The sequence below is a fragment of the Anabrus simplex genome, chromosome 10 (genome assembly GCF_040414725.1).
Source record: "Anabrus simplex isolate iqAnaSimp1 chromosome 10, ASM4041472v1, whole genome shotgun sequence".
NCBI lineage: Eukaryota > Metazoa > Arthropoda > Insecta > Orthoptera > Tettigoniidae > Anabrus > Anabrus simplex.
In genome coordinates, this window is record NC_090274.1 from 25,414,693 (window position 1) to 25,430,825 (window position 16,133).

At 44.6% G+C, this 16,133-nt stretch overlaps 1 long non-coding RNA gene across 1 annotated transcript; it reads left to right on the forward strand.

The window, feature by feature from the left end:
* The first annotated feature begins 746 nt into the window (after positions 1–746).
* On the forward strand, positions 747–7,000 carry LOC137502427 (uncharacterized). Its single transcript, XR_011018789.1, has 3 exons — positions 747–1,014; positions 1,486–1,748; positions 4,156–7,000. It is a non-coding gene; the product is annotated as an uncharacterized lncRNA (long non-coding RNA).
* The last annotated feature ends 9,133 nt before the right edge of the window (positions 7,001–16,133 follow it).

A 16,133-nucleotide genomic window follows, 5' to 3' on the forward strand; every position in this document is an offset into this window, starting at 1 on the left:
CTACCTGCTGGAGACTGAAAATTTTGCACCCTGTAATGGACTCACCTCATCGCCGACATTTACGGCAATTGGAAATACTTGTATTTACAGTTCTTATTTTTATTATCCACTCAATTCAATACATAAAATATTTATTGTCTCTAAAGGGACATTACAATACAAACGTTAATTGGGACATGTTTCGCTCACTGTATTGAGCATCTTCAGCCATCTTTTATACAATTTTCTCAAGGTTGAGTCATACATTAAACCTTATTTATAATAATTTTTTTTCATTGAAAATGTTTTACACAATATTTTTTTGTCACTGCTTAACCCTTTGGCACTCAGCCAATATGCAGGTGTTTGCTCGAAGACAGACTAATTTTTGTGATTTTCCAAAGCAAATTACAAAAATTCAACATGTAAAGAGTTTAACACACATTAAAATAAAATTAATCACACTAATACAGGAAACTATGAGCATTTCAGAAATGAATATACTTTGGACGTATTATTATTGGTTAAACCCAAAAAAATATTAAATTTCGAAAATAAATTTTAAAAAATAAATTATTGTTTTCAATGACAGAAAAATTAGACATTGTTGCGTCTTCCTTCTTTACTCTTAGACGTGAATGAAAGAACATTTAATTCTGAATAATTTGATATCAATATGATGTGTGTGCTGCAATTCACTCATGAAGCATTGCACAAAGTTATTCAGTGTACATCATGGGTATGTCACCCGCATAGGTCCTACCCTTCCGAGGGCCCAGCTCAGACTGAATACTTTAGCCCTGCACTCGCGGGGGCGCGCTGTTGTACATCACGTCACTCACCGTAAGCCCACGTGACGAATACGGCAGCTCCTATTGGTAGAAACATCTCCCGATTGCTATTGGTCAATTTGAGTTTGACAACTTGGACCACGTGGGACGACCACGTTTGTGACACTTTGCTTCACTTTGATTTGTATGCATTTATCTGTTATCTTCGTTTTCGTGTTTGAAGAAAAAGTACAAGATATTTGAGGTAAGCATCCTTATGGTTCTTGTTTTACTAATCTCCTGAGGCCAGAACATGAAAATATACCACACCAAGGCAAATGACTTTCGGATAAATTGAATCATATTCGCCTAGTCCTAAATTTGCTATTTATTTTATTTAACGTTTGAATATTGTTTGCGGGATATTCCATTCTATTTTTAAAACAAAATCCTATTAAAAGGATAGTAGGCCGCAGGAGGTTAAGTAGTTATTAAGTTGATGATTGATAGCTGCTCATGTTCCCAAAAATTTCTTTTTGGCTGTCGCTGTTTTATTACCTTTTTGCATGGTGGTTACATAAGTCTACTTGAAACAGACACCTTAAAATTCTGTTGATGTAATGTTATATTATTTATGATAATCCACTATCATTTTGAGGGTATTGAAATTAGCAGTAAAAATATAAACTGATACAGTGTCCTTTATTACTTTCTTCTATTTCCTTTCATGTCTCAGACCATGCACGAAACGTGTCAGATCTGTGGCATTTACACAGATAGCAAAGAAGGCCAGCAACAGGGAATCTTATTTCATCATTTCCCTGTTGGTAGACCGGATATTTGCAGAGAGTGGTTGGACGTTGTGGGGGGTCGAATGCTTGCGGCAGCTTCCTCCGAAGCAGCTGAAGAACCGCACTGTGTGTTCTAGGCACTTTCGCCACTCGAGCTATCCAGGACCGCTATCAAGGTTGCTGTATAAAGATACTGTCCCGGAAAGAGGTAAGTAGTGTTAGTAGTCGTTGTTATTAATTTCACAGTACTGTGACCTATCAAATTTTCCTGGGTTTCATTTCAAATTGCTCTCCAGAGGTAATGATGATAAATTCATCAGTGCCAGATGAGGGGGAACCTCGCTTCTCATAATGAAATTTACTATAATGCCTGTCACACCTGGTCTTGCCGTACCTGTAAGTTGAAATTGGTACATCTCTTACAGGCCTAACATTTATTATTAACAGAATAGTGCAGAAATGTGCAAATTTTATAATTTTTATAATCCATCAGTGGCTTTACGTTAGCTGAATTGTGATGGTGAGGTATTTAATTGAGCTCGCTATATTAACTCCCTCTTTATCTGAAAACCATTTGCACCGTTTTGTCCAGGTTCATTTTAAGGGAACCTGGTACACATTTTTTTATTTTCCACAATTTTTGAGCAATCACAATGAAACTGTTGTGGAATATGTAGGACTATTATAGAAATAACATATCTTATTTTCAGCTAAATATCCTTATTAGTTTATGAGATATGATGTACTTTGTGTTTATGATGCTCGCAAAAAAGGCAACTTTCAAAAAGTTCCCTGTGGGATGGATTTTTACCTGAGAGTTTGAAAACTTCTTCCTTATAACATAAAAAAACTCAAGGATGGAATTTTCAATTCACCCTATGTCGCTTAATTAACTCCTGTTTCAAGTTTGTAATTGTATTTTATATGTAATTTTCCACTAATTTTCTGTTCATTTTGCCTCATAAAATGAGTATATTGTAGAAGAATGAAAAATCTATCCTACAATTTTCTTGGTAGGTCACATAGACGCTACATACCAACTTTGGCAAATATAGGTTTAGATTTGATCTGCATGGAACAGTGCAGGTTACAAAAAATGGTATTTTGAGTTAAATGAATTTTAGTTCTACAACCATTAAAAGTTTTCATAATGGCCTTTCCAAATCTCTTAAAATTCACCAGCACTATAACTCCTACCCTCCTGCTTCTTCTTGGCTTCATCCCTGTGTACCTTTAGGAGTTTCAGTTTTTCCTGGCTGTTTTCTTTTGTTGGGTGACTGACTGCTGACTGTGAAATTTTCTTCTTTCATCTCTTTGTGTGGCAAGTTTGGTGGATGCTGGTGAAAGTTTATAATTCCTTACAGCCATTTTCATTTCTTGTGTTGCACTACATCTCATGTTGTATTCTGCAACTGCATTAGAAACAGCTATTCCAAGTCGTTTTGAGGACACAAAGGTCTCTTCTCATGGGCGCCCGGAGGATCTTTTCCAAGGGGGGGCACATCAACAATTTTCTTGAATATAAAAACCAATATAACGTCAGCAACATTAAATTGTTTACAGAAATTTCCGGTTATAACAGATGCTAGATGACTGTCAGTAATTTCAGTTTATGAAATAATCTGGTATGATATTAAACAATTGAACATCAACATTTTTAGAATTCCAGGGGAGGCAAATACACCCCCCCCTTGCCCCCCCCCCCCTCCCTTGCGGGCGCCAATGGGCACTTTTTCCACATACATGCATGAAGACTTTCATTGGCAATTTGAGTATCCCCTTTACAACATCTAGACAGAAGTTCAGTTGATGCCAGCCTTTGGTATACAGAGAAAATTTTCAGCAGCATTGCAATTGTGAACTGAACTGACAATTTTTGTGACTTTGAGGGGTTTGTCCAGTTGCGATACTCTTATTGTAGAAGCACCATGATTCAGGTCTTTGGGGGCATTTCTTATGCTTAGGATCTTCTTCTGTGGAGGAGTAATAGTATAGTGTGGCACATATTGCAGATTTCATATTATCTACAGAGGGAATATTTGCACATATTGCCTGCCTATAATCATTTGTGAGCTTCGCAGTAGTTGCTTCCTTCAAACTTCCAGGTCCCCTTCCCCCAAGTGTAGTTCCTTCATGGTTGACTAAATTGTAGGATGAAGTAGTTCATAACATAGCTAACAGTTGGCAGTATATATTGCAATATTACAAAATAGTATAATCTCAATGCTACTGTAAAGAGGGAATTAATGGTAACAGAAGGAACACGGATAGCCGAGCATACAGAGGAGAGGAGGCGTGGTTGATAATTAAATGACCGTGCAGAACCATTTAAAAACGACCGTAACTACGTCAAAAACAGTCACAGCGGCACAAAACCACATTTGTTATTTAGAGGATGGTTAATATAATTTATTTATGCCAGAATTCAAATTTCAACAATTTCATCCATTTAAAAAAATGTGTCCCAGGTTCCGCTAACTTTGTTGTCTTCAGAATATTTTTCAAGCCTGACCACAGTTGCTTAAAGATCATCTTTGTTCTGAGAAACTTTATGTAGGTCATCAGCATATACCGTTATACCATTCTTAGTGTGTGTGTGTTTTTTTTTCATATAGGTGTGCCTCGACACAAGGCTGGTCCACGGCCAAGTCCTTCCGCTGCTATGACTGCTGCTGCTCACACCACCTGCACCACCGGCACTCCTACTGCTTCTGCTACTACTACCTACTACCACCGGTGCTGTTGCTGCCACCACCATCTCCATGCCTGCCACTGCTACTACTGCTACTGCTATGGGTAATGGTGCTGCTGCTATTACTACCATGACCTCCACTCCTGCTGCTCCTGCTTTCACATATAAATACTATAAAACTGTGAATTTAAATGATAAATCATTAGCAAAATTTCATCAATTACATCGGAGATCAAATGTTTAGCTTGACCACTACGTAGTCACGAGCTGGGGTCTGGATTAGCGTGGAATCACATGCGAGCCCTCTGTTCCGCATAACATCACAAACCTGTATGGCAGTCCACGTGCCCACAGCAACTGAGTGGGAGGCCTAACTCCACTGTTACATGATTTGGAAGGAGCTATAGAACACTAGAAGATCAAAGTAGGCCTACTCTGTTATATCTTGTTTGTGATGATAACATTCAAATAGTTCAATTGTGCAGTTAATGTTTACCTGTCTGATATTTTTGTTAACACCCTGAGGGGAACGAATTGAAATTTATTTTCATATTGAAGTTTTACATAGTATTCCCCACCTGCCTACTCATTCTTGCCACCCGGCTGACAAACATTACTGGGGAGAACACTGGTGCTAATGTTATTAATGTTCATTTTACATTCAGATTAAACAATTTCAATTTGTGAATGCTAATGATTGTTTATCAATATATTTAATTTTGTTTTACAAAACACCCAGCAAGGAGGCTGTGCAGTGGGGTCATGCATCTATGAAATTGCGCTTGTGCAGTGGTGGGTTCGAACCCCACTGTCGGCAGCCCTGAAAATAGTTTTCTGTGGTTTCCCATTTTCACACCAGGCAAATGCTGGGGCTGTACCTTAATTAAGGCCATGGCTGCTTCCTTCCCGTTCCTAGGCCTTTCCTGTCCCATTGTCGCCATAAGACCTATCTGAGTTGGTGCAACCTAAAGCAACTAGCCTTATAATAGTTGTCCCCCTGTGGGTAGGGGCAGTAGACTAACAGCCACGACATCCTCTGCCTGCTGTAAGAGATGACTAAAAGGGATCCCATGTGCGCTCTGCACTTGGGATCTGGGGTAGGCGACCACGGAGCCCTTAATTGAATTTTGACATTGCTTCCGCTTACTTGTGCCAGGCACCGCACTTTCATCTATCCTATCTGATCTACCTTGATCACCACCTGTTCTTTTCTGCTCCTGATTGTATTATGTATGGAGGCTTAGGGAGATTTATTTTCAAACCCTCCATGGCCCTGGTCTTCCTTAGCCGATACCATCATTATTCCTAGTGTCGGCCCCCTTCTATTTCTTCTCTCCGATTACTAATATATATTGGGGGTGGTTGCCTAGTTGTACTTTCTCTTAAAACAATGGCCTAGATGTTAGGCCCTTTTAATCAACAAGCATCATCATCTTAAGCAAGGAGATTTGTGGTGAGGGCAAGATGTTTGGTGGCCATGGCATATACTAGGAACTGTCCCATCATTCGCCTTACTGCAGGTGAAAGGAAAACCATTCTCAGGACAGCCAGTGGTAGGGGAACAGCCCGTTTCTGTGTCCCAAATGCAGAGGTGTAGAAACATGGTGGAACCGTGGCCACCCCTCCTCTGCTTGGTTGGCCGGTTGGAGTGCATGTTATCATACCACAGATCAGCCTATCTGCAACCACCGACATAGATTTCTGCCTTCATTGTACAGTAGATACAAATGGCACTGTCTGAAGTGAGTTTCCACTGTCTTCAACTGGCATTTTGTGTAGGTCACAGCACAGTCCCTTGCACACCGTAATGTTGTGGAAGGTAGCAGCATATTGTTCATAATACTGTACTAAATTATCAAACAATTCCTTGGATGTAGCTCTTAATAGGTGGAGCTATGTTGTGACTTGGCATGGGTATGTTTTGTGCTGGATCAGCTGCCATATTATTGTACGTAGATCCTGATGCTACATATTTCTGTCAATTTATTGGAACTCCTCTCCTGCGGATGGACTGAAAGGAAGCATTATTTGTACCTCCTGCATGTTGTATGAGGGAACAATCACAGAATCTGTAAGCGCTCTCTTGTCTTTTAAACTCACAAATGTATTCATGATTCCATCCTTTTCCATGTACCAGAAAAATTTAGATATATCCTACTGTCACACAAAATAGAACATTTCTAACTATTGTAAATAGTGCAGATCAATGAATACAAGGGATGCACACAATTTTGTAGCTTGACATTGGTTGTCATCTAAATGCAGATGACTGATTGAATGATATGTTGTGTTTTGATGCAATATGTAGGAACAGGGTATGTGCTATCATGTCTTGGTTTCTTCAAACACTACTCTGCCAGAGATTTGCCATCCTCTAGTAGATGCAAAAGAAGTAAAAATCTCAATATTTCTCAGTGTGTGGCCCTAGGTGCCTCATTTGACAGACTGAAAGATATATCATATAGTAAGTTCCTTGGGAAAATAGGCTACAAATGGTGTTGCTGAAAACTTTTGACATGTCAATGCAACGTTAGACTGCAATAAGAGAGAAAAGTATTATGTTGTAACTTGTCAGTTCCAGTCGTTCTTTCATAAATGAATGATTTTGTATTTGTGTTGTATTGAATAGTTTTCTGGCTGATGAATATTAATTGATGATTAACACTGCTGCATGTAATGTCAAGAGATTATGATATACTATGATCACTAAAACTTTTGTGCATATTTCTACACCATTTTATACCTGTAACACTGTGGATAGTAGGTAGAATATAGCTCCATAAATCAAAAGATCATGTTTCATTTCAATTTACCTTTGAATCCTACAAACTCCCTCCTTATCATATGAGTTTGCTTTAATCATTTTGGTTCCTGTGTATGGTTTTCTTTCTTACATTGTATTTATATTTTATTTTCTGCATAAGTAGCATATCTTGATACTATTGATTGTTACGGTTGGCTTAAATAGTGTTAAAGAGGACTGATGTACGAGGGGATGTTAGTGTCTATTTCTGTTGTAGGTCTTAATCTGAGATAAGGATTGCCAATCCCACTCACCTTCTGGACACTTCCTTCCTCCCTTTGTGAGTTAGCTTCCTTTTCCCTCAGCAGAAACAAAAAAAAAGCAGCATAGGCAAGGCCAGTCACTCCCATCCTTCGTGGCTTTGTGAATTAGTAAAAATAAAATATAGCTCCATAAATCAAATAATTATAATAAGCAGCACAATCTGGTAAGCTTCTTTTCTCCAGCAAAAAAATTATTATTAATAACAATAAAGCACAGGCCAACCTCCAGGTGTATCACTGTTCAGAATGCAGAATTTCAGAAAAAGGTAACAGAACGAAGGAAAGAAAGAAAAGGAAATGAAAGAAAAACATAAAAGAAATAAAAAACGAAAACATAGATTTAATATAATATTTAAGAGGGGGGGAGGGGGGCGAGAACCTGGGTACCCTCCGCGCGCTAAACGATTTAAATCGCCCGCCCGGTAATTTTAGTTCAGCCCTGCTCTCGTCAGGGGCGCTAGCGTGCGATTCCTGGCGATCTTTGCGCAGCCGTTGCGTACAGAAGTGAAAAATAACGTTGAGAGTCATCTCTTACTCATTCTCTTTGGTGTACATGTAACGGTCATCGATGTCAGGTCCTCGCGGTCCGATGCACGGTGAGCAGTTACGACCGTGTCACTTCCCACATAACGGGAATCACTTTCGGCAAAAGAAGTTCATTACTACTGTCTAAATCATCTGAAAATTCAAGGATATCGGCCTCATTCGGCCTTGAATATGGCATAGCCATTACGATAAGATGACGCAAGCACGTGCAACAACGGAGTTATGAAAAGGAGTAAAATTATAGTTTACGAAGTACATCGAACACACGATATACCAAAGGAACGAAATAAACTATAAACAAAACTCATAGCAAGATCAACTTGTTGTATTCATAAGCCAATCAAAACAGATCCACGCAATAACAACTTCAAGTAACCACAACATAAACATTCACGGTCAACAGATTTCATTTGTCGAAAATAAAAATATTTAGTAGGGCTGGTGGATATATCTGTTGAGTTAAACGCAAAATCAACGCTTTAAGGTACCGTCACGATCAACTGTTACGATTTAACAGCTACGCAAATGACCAAAATCCGCAAATAAGACAGAGCCGATGTATCGGCGCCGTGAGCGTTTTCGCCATAACCTCTCGCGCCGATAGATCGGTGCGCTGACGAAAGGGTTAAAAAGAAAACAAGTAAAATTGACAATTAAATTGTATGATTAATGGACCAGACATTAATTACATAATATTGATAAAATGTCGTCACTATTCAAAAAGTAAGCAAAATTTTTTTTCCCAATTAATATTGATGTCCAAGTCATGTTAAATATGGTTAATTCTCGTTTGTTTCTTGATTTTTCAAATATTGTTAGTGTATTTATCAGAGTTTCAAATCCAATTAGTGAAATTGAAAGGATTAAACTTGAGTATGTGCTGTGCTGTGCTGTGCTGTGCTGTGCTGTGCTGTGCTGTGCTGTGCTGTGCTGTGCTGTGCTGTGCTGTGCTGTGCTGTGCTGTGCTGTGCTGTGCTGTGCTGTGCTGTGCTGTGCTGTGCTGTGCTGTGCTGTGCTGTGCTGTGCTGTGCTGTGCTGTGCTGTGCTGTGCTGTGCTGTGCTGTGCTGTGCTGTGCTGTGCTGTGCTGTGCTGTGCTGTGCTGTGCTGTGCTGTGCTGTGCTGTGCTGTGCTGTGCTGTGCTGTGCTGTGCTGTGCTGTGCTGTGCTGTGCTGTGCTGTGCTGTGCTGTGCTGTGCTGTGCTGTGCTGTGCTGTGCTGTGCTGTGCTGTGCTGTGCTGTGCTGTGCTGTGCTGTGCTGTGCTGTGCTGTGCTGTGCTGTGCTGTGCTGTGCTGTGCTGTGCTGTGCTGTGCTGTGCTGTGCTGTGCTGTGCTGTGCTGTGCTGTGCTGTGCTGTGCTGTGCTGTGCTGTGCTGTGCTGTGCTGTGCTGTGCTGTGCTGTGCTGTGCTGTGCTGTGCTGTGCTGTGCTGTGCTGTGCTGTGCTGTGCTGTGCTGTGCTGTGCTGTGCTGTGCTGTGCTGTGCTGTGCTGTGCTGTGCTGTGCTGTGCTGTGCTGTGCTGTGCTGTGCTGTGCTGTGCTGTGCTGTGCTGTGCTGTGCTGTGCTGTGCTGTGCTGTGCTGTGCTGTGCTGTGCTGTGCTGTGCTGTGCTGTGCTGTGCTGTGCTGTGCTGTGCTGTGCTGTGCTGTGCTGTGCTGTGCTGTGCTGTGCTGTGCTGTGCTGTGCTGTGCTGTGCTGTGCTGTGCTGTGCTGTGCTGTGCTGTGCTGTGCTGTGCTGTGCTGTGCTGTGCTGTGCTGTGCTGTGCTGTGCTGTGCTGTGCTGTGCTGTGCTGTGCTGTGCTGTGCTGTGCTGTGCTGTGCTGTGCTGTGCTGTGCTGTGCTGTGCTGTGCTGTGCTGTGCTGTGCTGTGCTGTGCTGTGCTGTGCTGTGCTGTGCTGTGCTGTGCTGTGCTGTGCTGTGCTGTGCTGTGCTGTGCTGTGCTGTGCTGTGCTGTGCTGTGCTGTGCTGTGCTGTGCTGTGCTGTGCTGTGCTGTGCTGTGCTGTGCTGTGCTGTGCTGTGCTGTGCTGTGCTGTGCTGTGCTGTGCTGTGCTGTGCTGTGCTGTGCTGTGCTGTGCTGTGCTGTGCTGTGCTGTGCTGTGCTGTGCTGTGCTGTGCTGTGCTGTGCTGTGCTGTGCTGTGCTGTGCTGTGCTGTGCTGTGCTGTGCTGTGCTGTGCTGTGCTGTGCTGTGCTGTGCTGTGCTGTGCTGTGCTGTGCTGTGCTGTGCTGTGCTGTGCTGTGCTGTGCTGTGCTGTGCTGTGCTGTGCTGTGCTGTGCTGTGCTGTGCTGTGCTGTGCTGTGCTGTGCTGTGCTGTGCTGTGCTGTGCTGTGCTGTGCTGTGCTGTGCTGTGCTGTGCTGTGCTGTGCTGTGCTGTGCTGTGCTGTGCTGTGCTGTGCTGTGCTGTGCTGTGCTGTGCTGTGCTGTGCTGTGCTGTGCTGTGCTGTGCTGTGCTGTGCTGTGCTGTGCTGTGCTGTGCTGTGCTGTGCTGTGCTGTGCTGTGCTGTGCTGTGCTGTGCTGTGCTGTGCTGTGCTGTGCTGTGCTGTGCTGTGCTGTGCTGTGCTGTGCTGTGCTGTGCTGTGCTGTGCTGTGCTGTGCTGTGCTGTGCTGTGCTGTGCTGTGCTGTGCTGTGCTGTGCTGTGCTGTGCTGTGCTGTGCTGTGCTGTGCTGTGCTGTGCTGTGCTGTGCTGTGCTGTGCTGTGCTGTGCTGTGCTGTGCTGTGCTGTGCTGTGCTGTGCTGTGCTGTGCTGTGCTGTGCTGTGCTGTGCTGTGCTGTGCTGTGCTGTGCTGTGCTGTGCTGTGCTGTGCTGTGCTGTGCTGTGCTGTGCTGTGCTGTGCTGTGCTGTGCTGTGCTGTGCTGTGCTGTGCTGTGCTGTGCTGTGCTGTGCTGTGCTGTGCTGTGCTGTGCTGTGCTGTGCTGTGCTGTGCTGTGCTGTGCTGTGCTGTGCTGTGCTGTGCTGTGCTGTGCTGTGCTGTGCTGTGCTGTGCTGTGCTGTGCTGTGCTGTGCTGTGCTGTGCTGTGCTGTGCTGTGCTGTGCTGTGCTGTGCTGTGCTGTGCTGTGCTGTGCTGTGCTGTGCTGTGCTGTGCTGTGCTGTGCTGTGCTGTGCTGTGCTGTGCTGTGCTGTGCTGTGCTGTGCTGTGCTGTGCTGTGCTGTGCTGTGCTGTGCTGTGCTGTGCTGTGCTGTGCTGTGCTGTGCTGTGCTGTGCTGTGCTGTGCTGTGCTGTGCTGTGCTGTGCTGTGCTGTGCTGTGCTGTGCTGTGCTGTGCTGTGCTGTGCTGTGCTGTGCTGTGCTGTGCTGTGCTGTGCTGTGCTGTGCTGTGCTGTGCTGTGCTGTGCTGTGCTGTGCTGTGCTGTGCTGTGCTGTGCTGTGCTGTGCTGTGCTGTGCTGTGCTGTGCTGTGCTGTGCTGTGCTGTGCTGTGCTGTGCTGTGCTGTGCTGTGCTGTGCTGTGCTGTGCTGTGCTGTGCTGTGCTGTGCTGTGCTGTGCTGTGCTGTGCTGTGCTGTGCTGTGCTGTGCTGTGCTGTGCTGTGCTGTGCTGTGCTGTGCTGTGCTGTGCTGTGCTGTGCTGTGCTGTGCTGTGCTGTGCTGTGCTGTGCTGTGCTGTGCTGTGCTGTGCTGTGCTGTGCTGTGCTGTGCTGTGCTGTGCTGTGCTGTGCTGTGCTGTGCTGTGCTGTGCTGTGCTGTGCTGTGCTGTGCTGTGCTGTGCTGTGCTGTGCTGTGCTGTGCTGTGCTGTGCTGTGCTGTGCTGTGCTGTGCTGTGCTGTGCTGTGCTGTGCTGTGCTGTGCTGTGCTGTGCTGTGCTGTGCTGTGCTGTGCTGTGCTGTGCTGTGCTGTGCTGTGCTGTGCTGTGCTGTGCTGTGCTGTGCTGTGCTGTGCTGTGCTGTGCTGTGCTGTGCTGTGCTGTGCTGTGCTGTGCTGTGCTGTGCTGTGCTGTGCTGTGCTGTGCTGTGCTGTGCTGTGCTGTGCTGTGCTGTGCTGTGCTGTGCTGTGCTGTGCTGTGCTGTGCTGTGCTGTGCTGTGCTGTGCTGTGCTGTGCTGTGCTGTGCTGTGCTGTGCTGTGCTGTGCTGTGCTGTGCTGTGCTGTGCTGTGCTGTGCTGTGCTGTGCTGTGCTGTGCTGTGCTGTGCTGTGCTGTGCTGTGCTGTGCTGTGCTGTGCTGTGCTGTGCTGTGCTGTGCTGTGCTGTGCTGTGCTGTGCTGTGCTGTGCTGTGCTGTGCTGTGCTGTGCTGTGCTGTGCTGTGCTGTGCTGTGCTGTGCTGTGCTGTGCTGTGCTGTGCTGTGCTGTGCTGTGCTGTGCTGTGCTGTGCTGTGCTGTGCTGTGCTGTGCTGTGCTGTGCTGTGCTGTGCTGTGCTGTGCTGTGCTGTGCTGTGCTGTGCTGTGCTGTGCTGTGCTGTGCTGTGCTGTGCTGTGCTGTGCTGTGCTGTGCTGTGCTGTGCTGTGCTGTGCTGTGCTGTGCTGTGCTGTGCTGTGCTGTGCTGTGCTGTGCTGTGCTGTGCTGTGCTGTGCTGTGCTGTGCTGTGCTGTGCTGTGCTGTGCTGTGCTGTGCTGTGCTGTGCTGTGCTGTGCTGTGCTGTGCTGTGCTGTGCTGTGCTGTGCTGTGCTGTGCTGTGCTGTGCTGTGCTGTGCTGTGCTGTGCTGTGCTGTGCTGTGCTGTGCTGTGCTGTGCTGTGCTGTGCTGTGCTGTGCTGTGCTGTGCTGTGCTGTGCTGTGCTGTGCTGTGCTGTGCTGTGCTGTGCTGTGCTGTGCTGTGCTGTGCTGTGCTGTGCTGTGCTGTGCTGTGCTGTGCTGTGCTGTGCTGTGCTGGCAGTTTCGTGTCCGTTGCTGGAATGAAATGTGACGGGGAAAACCGGAAAACCCGGAGAAAAACCTGTCCTGCCCCCGCTTTGTCCAGCTCAAATCTCACATGGAGTGACCAGGATTTGAACCACGGTATCCAGTGGTGAGAGGCCGACACCGCTGCCGTCTGAGCCACGGAGGCTCAATTTCATAGCATCTATCAGTCTGGGAGTGGCGACCCCATCGTACTAACAGCCTATATATGCTTCATTCATTACATCCCTGACCCGGTCAATGAGTGGAAAACAGGTTGTAAGTTTTCATTTTCACAATATTATACAATTTACGCTAACATTTTTTTTCTATTTAACACACAGCTCATCCTTAATAAATTTATATTGTTTACAAAATTCTACTTATAATATCTCCTTTACTTACAAATATAGTCAACTCCTATACAGTATGTGGAATTACTTCAAATAATACTATACAACTGGTATAAGATTAAAATTTACATTGCATTTATTTACTTATTTATTTTGTACCCATTTTGGAACCTATGTAGCATAACGACCTGCTGCGTCTTAACCAGAGCCCCTTTTGCCACCACTTTTCAGAGTTCCTGAAGGGCCTTCACAGCTACCGTAGCAGTCCCAGGGCCCTCGAAGTCCCCACTATACTTTACCCCTACAGGCAGTCCCCTACTTTGGCTGTCCAAAATCCTTAGACCAGGGGATGGAATTAATTTATTCACACACATTTTTTATTTACAATAACCTGCACTGGTCGAATGCCCTCTAACATTTCATTTATTTTCACTGTTGCTGTTTATTCTCTGTCAATGAACAGCCCTGTCGGATAATCACAACTCCTGCTAGGCTAGTGAATGCTCCCGAAACCTAACCTGGCATGCTCCTTATTTGATCTGACCTACATTACAAATTTTAATTCTGGTGTTCTCATTTATTGCTTCCACTGCTCTGCTCTTAATCTGAGTAATCATTGGAGTGCATATTGTTATTATTATTATTATTATTATTATTATTATTATTATTATTATTATTATTATTATTATTATTATTATTATTATTTCCATGGCCTCCAACTACCTTTCATAATAGTATGGTACCAGAACATGACAACCCTGATCTAAATAAATTAAATAAGGGCATTGGGGCATAATTCATGGACATAATATTTTCCTCACTTAAGCACGGTGCTACGATACAATGGCTATATGTCCTGGAAAGCTTGAAAGTCATATTACATGGACACAGCACAAGATGCCAGTGTGTTGGATAGGTACCATGCACAGGGCATTGGGACTGCAGTAGTAAGTCAGGCTCCATGCACAACAGATGTGGCGAGGAAAGAAAAGGGTGCTGACATTGAACTAGCCATTCGCCAGCGTTGCAATGTCATAGAGAGCTTGTGAAAGCTGTGGGGAATAATGCCCTTCTGTACCGAACTGATGCGAGAATGGCAGCAGCATTTCAGCATGAACGTGAAACAAGAGGCAACATGCAACGGTCTGGAAGAGCTGATAGTGTCCAGACTGATGTGTCACATGCAGTGTATGGATGTTGACAGAAGATGAACAATTTCATCCTTCTCCATGACAATGCCAGACCGCATGCAGGAGAAGCTGTATGGAGGAAACTTCAGCGTTGGGAGTGGGAGGTACTAGAACACCTGCCAAACTCACAAGACTTCTCTCAGTGGCATTATGATCACATTGATTTTTTTTTTTTTTTACAAGTTGCTTTACTTCGCACCAGCACAGATAGATCTTATGGCGACTATGGTATAGGAAAGGGCAAGGAGTGGGAAGGAAGTGACTGTGGCCTTAATTAACACATGGATGATGGGCCCCGAGAAACCTGTAGTACGCTTGCCAGTGGTAGGCGACGGGCCCCAAGAAATCTCGGTTTTATTCATAACATCGTTTTCGGTTTCCCTGTGACAACTCTTGACCATATGTTGAACTATTTCAGACTTGCACATGGATTAGAATAAATCGTTTCTCTTATTCACAGCCTTCTTTTATTCTCCGATTTAGTTTTGAAATGTCGACTTTCTTTCTGCCGCTTCAGTGAATGATAAGATGGAGCGCTCATATAATACAGTGTTAGCTGGCAACGATATTTTAGAAGAATTATATATGCCAATGATCGTTCAAATGAATATAGTGATTGTGAATTAGTGGAAAATGAATGTGAAAATTATAGTGGAAGTTATATTCAAACCCCTACACAATGGAATTTACATAGTGTGCTCATTCAAGTGACTCTAATGACAACAACGATGTAAACATTGATGATGTATTAGGAATTGATGATTGATTGATGTTTGTTGTTTAAAGGAGCCTAACATCGAGGTCATCAGCCCCTAATGGTACGAAATGAGACGGAATGAAATGACAACCTAAAAGTCCAAAATCCTCCACTGACCAGAATTCAAAGCATGAGGACGAAGAATGAATGGATGGATGGATATGAATTTAAAACCATCAGTGGATCTGACCCACAGTGCCTCACATGCACAGATGCTGGCACTGACCAAGGGACTGCTTCTATAGCACGATGCTAAATCGATTATGTTTATAGTCGAAACGGGTCCAAAATCCAGGTCAGCGGCCCCTCATAAAGGTATTTATCGCTAGGAAAGTAGAACCATGCTATGTGTAATGTTGCAGTACTAATTAAAAATAGCGGAGACTTGCGGTATTCCACACTTTATGGTACTATTCACAGGTAGAGTAATGCGCACATGTAACACAGACCTATGGTGTTTCGCACATTGTGGTGCTATTTACAGGCAACGCAAACCTATAAAGGCAACACAAACCTATGGCGCTCCTCACATAAGTGGAATAACCACAGGGACTCCTACTATCCCGTGGAATTCTTCACATAGTGGGAACTGAGCATAGGTAAGTCAGAACCATGATGTCGCTAATCCCATGGTGTCGCTCATATAGGGGTACGAATCACAGGTACTGTAGGACCCACCTCCTCATTCACACACTGTCGCTACTAATCCCAAACCTATTGCGTACCTAACATAGTAGTACTACGCGCGAGAAAATGCGACCCATGGTGTTCCCTGCATGATGGTACTAATTACAAGTAGTCTCATGGTTCTAATTTGATCATTACTTGGTCGCCCCTTTTAGTCGCCTCTTATGACAGGCAGGGGATACCGTGGGTGTATTCTTCCTCTGCATCCCCCACCCACAGGGGGGTTTTGTGTTTGGTCCGCGAGAGGTATTTAATTTCCCTCAAGTCCGCCGGCAAGCCAAGACCCCCCTATCCGGCATCTGGGACGCGCCAGGTGGGAGAATCACCTCTCCCCCTGCTATGCCAGCATAGTAGGTTCGTGGTATTAGGAACTGACACTGAAGATGGTTTTATAAAAACAGCATACAAACTTTACAGATAAAATCTTGACTACTCATGTGCACTCTAGTATGGTCAGCAGAAAAATGTCCGGTCCACAGCGTATGCGACAAGCTCAAG